Genomic DNA, 8,484 nt, shown 5'->3' on the forward strand with positions numbered 1-8,484 from the left:
TCTAAACTGAGTTAGGATAGGCTATGCGTAAACGTGCTTTGACAGGTAGGCCTAGTTGCTATGTAGAATTAAGACACAGGAGGGGGGTATTGTCCTGCCGGGCGCGGAGAGGCAGCAGCCTGCTGGTGGGATAGAGGGAAAAGTGAAGTGGTGCGTTGAGATTCACTGCGTAAAAGAAGCGTTTGTTGGTATTTTTATGAGTTGAAGTTACACTTCTCTGTGCTTATAATTTTTATTTATTTAGCCGATTAGAGTCATGTAAAGTATTAAGGCTACGTATGATGTTATATTGAAGGAGTTTCTTAAGGTGATTTTAACTTAGCGCTATCAATCCAAACTATCTAAAGAAGACAAGCAAATACAAAGAAAGCAAAATAGAATATAAACTTTACTATCACCTCTCATAGTATTATTATTATTATTAAATTGTTTTTAACGTTATCTTTGGTTTTCAGAGTGGCCCGCTAAAGTTCCTACGCTACGTGAATCTATCGTCACACATCCCCACGCCACGTCCCTCCCCCCTGCGTGTGCCGGGCTGGAGGTGATTAAGGGACGCTGAACTACGGGCTAGAAGCGCCTCTACTCTCCAGCCACTCCCAACGCCCCGGCGGTGGACCCTGCACTCTCCACCACCAAATCCCATTCAGAGCAGCTCTGGAGCGGGCTGAGTTTCGGATGCGTCCTGCCTCTCCATCCATCCGAGTTAACGGGCTGAGTGCGCACAAAGAAACGAGTTTGAAGGCAATAAGCAAAGCGCCAAAGCAGCAGCGAGTGGGCAGAGGGACTTCAGGAGTTAGTTACTTGGAGAATCCCTGCTTTGATCCTACTTTTGTCCAAGGAGGATTTACAACGTGAGGGAGCGACTCTTGCACAGATAAAGAGGCAAGTTTGACGCACTCACACTTCACTTTACGCGCAATGAAACTTTTTGCTAGCGTTCCATTTTCCCCATTCATCACTGAACACGTTGTTGCAGATTTTCCAATTCTGTCTCCAGCAACTTCATTCATTCCCTTTGACTCTATACAAGAGGGGGTTGGGGTATGTTTAACTTTCCTAAACCGCTAATATTTGTGTAATGGTTAGTTGGACACGTACGGCTGCTTGCTAACTAACTTTTTTTTTTTTTTGATCAAATGAGAATTATAAGGTGGAAAATTACATACATCTGCAGTGACTGGAGTTACGGAGAGACAAAGTCGGTGAACAATAAAGGAAGGGAGTTGTAGACAGGGGAAAATGTGTCAGACTAAACACATAGGTCAACCCTATTGTGACTAACTGATTATTTGTTTTGAACTTGATGAAGTCAGAGTAAATTGGCTTGAAATGTTGTCCTGACCATGAAATATTATACATGTATGGGAGACATGCATTATTGTTTTACATTAGACATGCAGTAAACATTATACTGGGGATATGTATAGCAAAATGTGATTTGTGACAGAGTGAAGGGTTTGCCAAATGTTCCTCCTTGTAAGCTTTTCTCTAGAGCCCAACTTATCCAATTGCTTTGAAATCTTGGCAGCAACAATATTAATAATTTTATATACTTTCGTTCTGATTTATTTGAAGTTGTTTTGGCAAGGTTTGTGTTCCCATGAAATGTTATGCTGTCACTCAAAGTAATGGAGCATAGCATTTGCACTTAGTAAACAGTAGTTTTCCCTATTGGCTTGTCATGAGATCTAAAGTTGTATTTTTACATTCTTTATACTCGGACTTGACTGAATGTAGGTTACTTTTTAGGATGACTCGAAACTTGGATAAATTAATGTTGCTTCAGGAAAGACATCTGGTGAAAATGCCATGCAAATCGCTCATAGACAGATGTTTGCTGTTGTGAACCAATAACAAAAAGAATACTGTCACGATTCATATTACATGCATACGCTCTTTATACTTACTTTTGGATATTGAACATTACATCATATCCTTTCTTTACATTGCATACATTGCAGCTTATAGAATCTGCTGACCTCTGTGGATTTTGTACACACAGTTGTTCCATGTTACCGGGAATGTCTAGGTGAACTTTATTACCCGCAGTGATCAAACAAACAGTGATGTAAGCCAGCCAGTGGAAGTTGCCTAGACTTCTGGAAAAAGTCACAGCCATTTAAGCCAGTCTTGGAAGAACCAGCTTGTGGTTGTCTTGTTTTGAGTCATGTAGTACAGCTATCCAATGCATTACATTACAAGTCAGTTCAGCTATATCGATGTACTAATATTTCTGCACAGTGCAAACGGAATACTAGTAGGTATCATGAGGATTTTAACATGGTACCTTTTTGTTGCCATGTTATAATATTGCTAACATCAAGTGCTTCTCAACCTGTGGGTTTGGTAAATATGTGGAACACTGCGGTAATGTTGCGGTTCAAATCCCTATATGGATAAATCTTTAGTCAAAATAGTTACATTTTAGAAAGTTAACCTGAACTATGCCCTACATTAATCCTGGTTTGGGATTGATCTTGTACTGAAGTAAAGTTAAATAAACATTTTAAGAGAGATGTTGCATAATTTCATTAATGCACACATTTGTAAATATTCTTTATTTAGAAACCTTCAGTCAGCATGTTCCAACCTTTTATTTGGGTAAAAATGTAATAAAAAATCTCAACAGAAATAATCTTGTGACTTGCTGACTAATTAGAAAATTCATTATTGACTAAAAGATTTCTAAAATAATAATTAGAATCAAATCTGAACACCTTCTTTTGATGGTTAAGAGGAGAGACACTTAACCTTTGATGCCTTTTATCTGGTCTGTTTTAATGTGTCAGAGAGGCCTTAAAGGAGCGCTATGGGGTGATGCTGCTGTCGTGTATGTGTAATGTGTACAGACAGGACCAAAGTCCCCCTGCCCCGGTGCTATGGTGATGAATGGTGTTTGCTCTGGTCTGGCTTAGTCTAGTGAGGCGTGCGTCGGCTGCTAGCCCTGTATCAGCACAGAGGGGCGGAGACATGGGCTGTCCAAAGAAAGCCAGTAAGCCCTAAAGTGTCAGAAAGGCTGTTCATTTATAAACTTACAACTCCAACCAGCTGCTAAGTCTATGTCATGTTGATTCCCAGGTGCAAGGCCACATGGTGTAACAATCTATTCAGTCATAAGTGGGAGCCAGCTAACTTCTTTATGGTAGTTCTAAGCCTGCACAAATTATGGCACTAGGAGACAGATCATGTACTGGCAAAGATATTAGTGTGTAGTCAAAGTCATCATTTTTAGATCTGAGTTGTATTAGGCTTCCTGGGATCCACACTTCTTCAATACTTTACAAAGATGTGAGTCTGGTCACGGGTGAATCTTTCAGTTTTCAAATGTGCATTATTGACAGGTAGATTAGTTAATCAGAGACACACATGGTCCATCCATATTGGAAAAAATAAAGTAAAAACATTGTCGATTTCTGCAGAATTAGAGAGTGAAGCACTAAACTCTTATAAACTGACGTGAGATAATGTTGATTTTCTTTGCAAATCATCGGAGACCAATGAGCGCCATCGCTTCACATGCGTCACTGAAAATACAAATCTGATTGTGCAGTCACGTTTAGCTAAGTTGGAGATTCGGCGGAGGGTGTGGGGACCAAACTGATATTGATCGGTATAAAAAAAATGATAATAGATTATCATTCTGGATTTCCAGGCAAGCTTGTCACAATAACACACTCAAATTTGAACTGAGATACACTGCTGCAAGAAATATTGAGACCATGATTTCATTGACCTGACCAATTATTAATTTCAAGACAAAAGTTTTCAAAGTATACTTAATTGAAATAATATGAGCTGCAATAAATATTTCATCTTTTTCCACACCATAGAAGTTGTGGATACTGGAACCACTCCCAGTAAGTTTGAACACATCTCTAACGTGAATATTATCAGTGAATCCAAATATTGCCATATTGTTATAGCGACGACCTTAGTTGTATTCTCATATTATGTTTAATATTGTTTTACGGGCTTACTTGTTACATTGTCAGTAATACTCTTACAACTGAACCAGCTCGTGCTTGTGGTTTTACGATTTTCCCCAATGCGGTCCGACTCGAACACTTTCCACATTTCGTATAGCTCAAGTAATAAATCTTCACATTTTGATTAAGTTCAATGTTGCTTTAAGTCCAAGGCAGCTGTTTTCTCCATTGGCTTAAGTCGTGCTGTATTTGACTGCTATAGCACAGACCATTCAAAGAGCAACTAATGAAAAACTGTCTGGAGATCAGTTTATGTACACCACTGAAGACTAGCATTTAGGTATTGTTTTGTACAGGAGCATTGGAGAAGACTGAAATGTGAACTGCTAAACTAATACAAGACTTGCATGCAGTTTAGAACATGTTTGTAAAGGTCTGAACTACAGGGTTAACAGGATTTATACAAGACTAGATATTTTGTTTTGTTTTGCAGTCTTTAAAATTTGCTAATTGTGGCCATTCAATTTACAATTTAGTTTTCATTGCGATATCTTGCAACCTATTTCCTATAACTGAAATTACCTCTGTAATGTTGTTGCTGTTACCAATGGCACAGAACCAAAGAGAATCAAAGATCTAGCCTGATTCATCAGCCGGTTTCACTTCGTCTGACCACACAGCATTAGGATTTGTTCGCTCGACGGTAGGCAGGTACTTTTTTTATTAAACCAATCGCTGCCAGAACGCACAGTGGTGTCCTAGTTATGGCCGGCTTCACAGCTCTTCGCTGATTGGCCGGTGTGCGGTCTACAACTTCCGGGGTTCTTGCAGACTGTCTAGTGTATTACGATTCTTGACCTAGTTGCTGGAGAGAAATGAAACTGAGTGGAGGCACAAGGTGGTGCCAGCCTGGCTACCAAGGAGCGCCCAAGGAGCGAGCACTGACTTCCAACAATCTTTTTACTTTTTATCCCTTAAACTTAAAAATGTAAGCACTAGTAAACTGACGCAATTTGTAAACCATTAGAGCTCACTTGTTGAACTTGTCATCCTTTAACATGGAAGTTGGTGGTTTGTATCCCACAGGCAACACTACCTAGTTCACTCAGTCATTATGTCCTTTGGCAATACACTTCTCCCACCTTGAATGTTTAATTTATCAGTGGGATTGTGTGATTGATTCTGTTCAGAGGGGCTCTTGGTGCAGAATGCAGATTGCCGTGCTTGTTTCTCTTAAGATTGCAGAAGACTAAAGATGCTGATCACTAAAATAATAATGAATGAATACTGCAAGACTACATCGGGGTTTGTAAGGTACTCTTTTGCAGTATAAATCCTATCTAACTCCAACTTCTTCAAACACTACCATATACACAGCTTACATAATGTAAAAGGGATATTAGAGGTAGAACAGCAACACCTGATGCCTTGTCTGTTTTACACAAAACTACCATAAATCCTATATTTCAAACACATGGGTCTGTATCACGCAAGTCCACTCAGGTTTCCCATGAACAACAATGCTATTTATCCTGGTTAAATATGAGCCTAAACATTACGACAATGCTTGTATTTACAACGAAGCTCATAAAATTAAGAAACATGACTGTGCAGCTGGCAATCAACATGACAAAGGTTTCAGCAGCAGACCCGGTTTAATTAATCCACTGGGCAAATAAAAGGGTGAGTGAGAATGGAGCAGATGACCACAAGGAATAATTGCCTCCGTCATTAGCTCTAAACGACTTGGAACTAGTTTTATATTTTACTGGACTGGCAAGCTACCAACAGGGCCCAATTTATGCACTGCTCGCGGCTTTATTCACACTATGTTTTATAAAGTAAATGTACAGGAGGTTGTTTAAGCATGTGTTCACTAGAGCTGGCTCAGGGCTGCCAGATTAATCACAATAGAACTGAAATCACAATTTGAATGGATGGAATTGGCAAATCAAAAGCTGCAAGTTTTAAGTACCATATTTCTCCGCTAACAAGAAAATGCATGCACTGAAATGTGATTCTTGTTTTTTTTTTTCTCTTTTCCCCCCAAATTGTTCAGTATGGTTGTGCAGTATAGGCAAATATAGTACTATTTTTGCATGTTGCTACAGTTGTCCTGGGCTGGGTATCATTAAGAAGTTACCGATACGATACATACCTTGATACATGTGCCACGGTACGATGCATAGCTTTCAATTCAATGTGATATATTTCAAATTGATTCGATACTGTTCAATAAAAAGTAAAGGTTAAATCTTGGCTGTGATACTAAAAGTCTTTGTTAAACCATTTCTTTTGCAAAGTTAATATGAAACACAAACATTTTATTCATTAAAACAGTGAAAATTCAAATCTGTCACATAAATGAACAAGCAACAAAACTGTATCGCTGTAACAAAATAATTTAGTAAAATATACAAAAAAATACCTTGCCATATATCGATACAGCAGCCCATGATATCAGTACTGTATCAACAATTTAAATGATACGATATATTGATATTTCAATATTTTTGCAAAACCCTCATGATTAATGTGGCTGCTATTCTGCACCAAGAACCAGCAATCACTCACATTAGATTCACAATAAAGCAAGGTGGGTGAAGTGTCGTGCTCAAGGGCACCATGGCAGTATAAACTGGGATTTAAAAGCTGTTTCCAAAGGCATGTGTGTTGTGAAATATAATGCGATTTTTTAAAAACTATTTATCTATTAAACCTACACACACACGCACACACAAATAGAATAGACTTTATAAAATCTATTATTTTTTTACTTTTCTTTTCACAAACGGAACCCAATTTATTCCTCCATTGTCCACACTCTACTCCAAACACATGCTTTTAATGACAGAATTGGCTGAGAAACCAGACACTGACACTGAAATATGACTGATATATGACTCTTGACTCGATTAAAATTTGATTAATAGCCCGGCCCTAGAGCAAATACTCATGTGGTCCAAAAACAATGCCCAATACACTAAGATATTTGTTATTCAAGTGGTGCTAACTAGCTTCTTGCTGTCAATGACAATGCAACCTTCCCAGGCAATTGCTATAATGTAGTCCATGAGACAGCCCATTGTGTAAAATACTGTGGCGTCATTTTACCTTGGGAGGGTTTGTTTGCATGAATGTCTGTGCAAACAAATGATAATATTAGATGCATTATGCTGCGTAATTGTGTGTGAAGTCCCCATAGAGGGAGACAGGAGATGGGCGAGCAGTATCTCAGACTTGGAGAGAGAGAGAGAGAAGGGATTGAAGATTAGAGGTCCTTAATGGAGCAGCAGTGAACAGTGCGGGGCAGAGGGCAGAGAGGACAGGGTTAAGAGCAGTTCAAACTCACAGCACTGAAGTGAGCCACAGTCAACATCTAAACTGAAGGTAAATATAAGGGCCGGAGGTTGTTTTCTTACTTAAGTTGTAATGTTCGAGCTGCAACATTGACTGTTGCTGTCATTCTCTGATGTAATGGACAATAATGTACCGCAATTACACTGATTTAGAAAACTAGACATGGGGTGTGTTAATATCCTTGTCCTTGTTTGCTACTGCTATGAGCCTAGTTTAGGCTGATGCAGAGTTGGTTTGGACCTGTTCTTATCCTGTTTTAGTCCTGGTTTCGCCCTGGTTTAGTCCTGGTTTAGTCCTGGTTTAGACCTGGTTTAATCCTGGTTTAGCCCTGGTTTAGTTCTAGGTCCATACTGGTCTAGTTATAGGCCTGGTTTAGTTCTGGTTTAGCCTTGGTTCAGTCCTGGTTTAGTCCTGGTTTAGTCCTGGTTTAGTCCTGATTTAGCCCTAGTTTAGCCCTGGTTTAGCCCTGGTTTAGCCCTGGTTTAGTCCTGGTTTAGTCCTGGTTTAGTCCTGGTTTAGTCCTGGTTTAGCCCTGGTTTAGCCCTGGTTTAGTCCTAGTTTAGCCCTAGTTTAGCCCTAGTTTAGCCCTGGTTTAGCCCTGGTTTAATCATGGTTTTTGTCCAGGTTCAGTCCTAGTTCACCCCTAGTTTATTCCCATTCTTTGTCCTGGTTTTAGTCTTGGTTGGTCCTGGGTTGGATTAAGCCGTTTATATTCCTCCTATAGCTTTTTCGTTGTTTGGAGATTGTTTACATTTTAATCTGGTTACTCTGATTACAGTCACTTCTTGCATGAGGGCCAATGACCTTTGTGGCGGAGACTTGAGCCAAAGGACAAATGTGCATCATGCTGTCTTAATCTTTAAATAATTAATTTGCTTTTAATGGCATTTTTTCCCCCTTTCCATATGGTTCTTGTTCACCATCGTCTCAATCTAGGTCAGAAAGATACAGGCGACTTAGCACGTCCGGTAATACTGTTCGCCGACATTACCGTAAGCCCAGCCCACTCCTTATATTAAAAAATAAATAATAAAATCCATATGTCCCTTTTTGAGATGACAGTCTTCTAATCTATAGGAATTATAGATGGAAAAAGTCTTACACAGTATTTGATTTGGTGACTTGTGATGTATTTTCTATGTGTAGGATCAAAACGGTGACCCAGAATCTCCTATTTTCTAACATTGGGGGCAAG

Source organism: Boleophthalmus pectinirostris, unplaced genomic scaffold (assembly GCF_026225935.1).
Source record: "Boleophthalmus pectinirostris isolate CB_2022bp ecotype Guang Dong unplaced genomic scaffold, ASM2622593v1 HiC_scaffold_1, whole genome shotgun sequence".
Taxonomy (NCBI): Eukaryota; Metazoa; Chordata; class Actinopteri; order Gobiiformes; family Gobiidae; genus Boleophthalmus; species Boleophthalmus pectinirostris.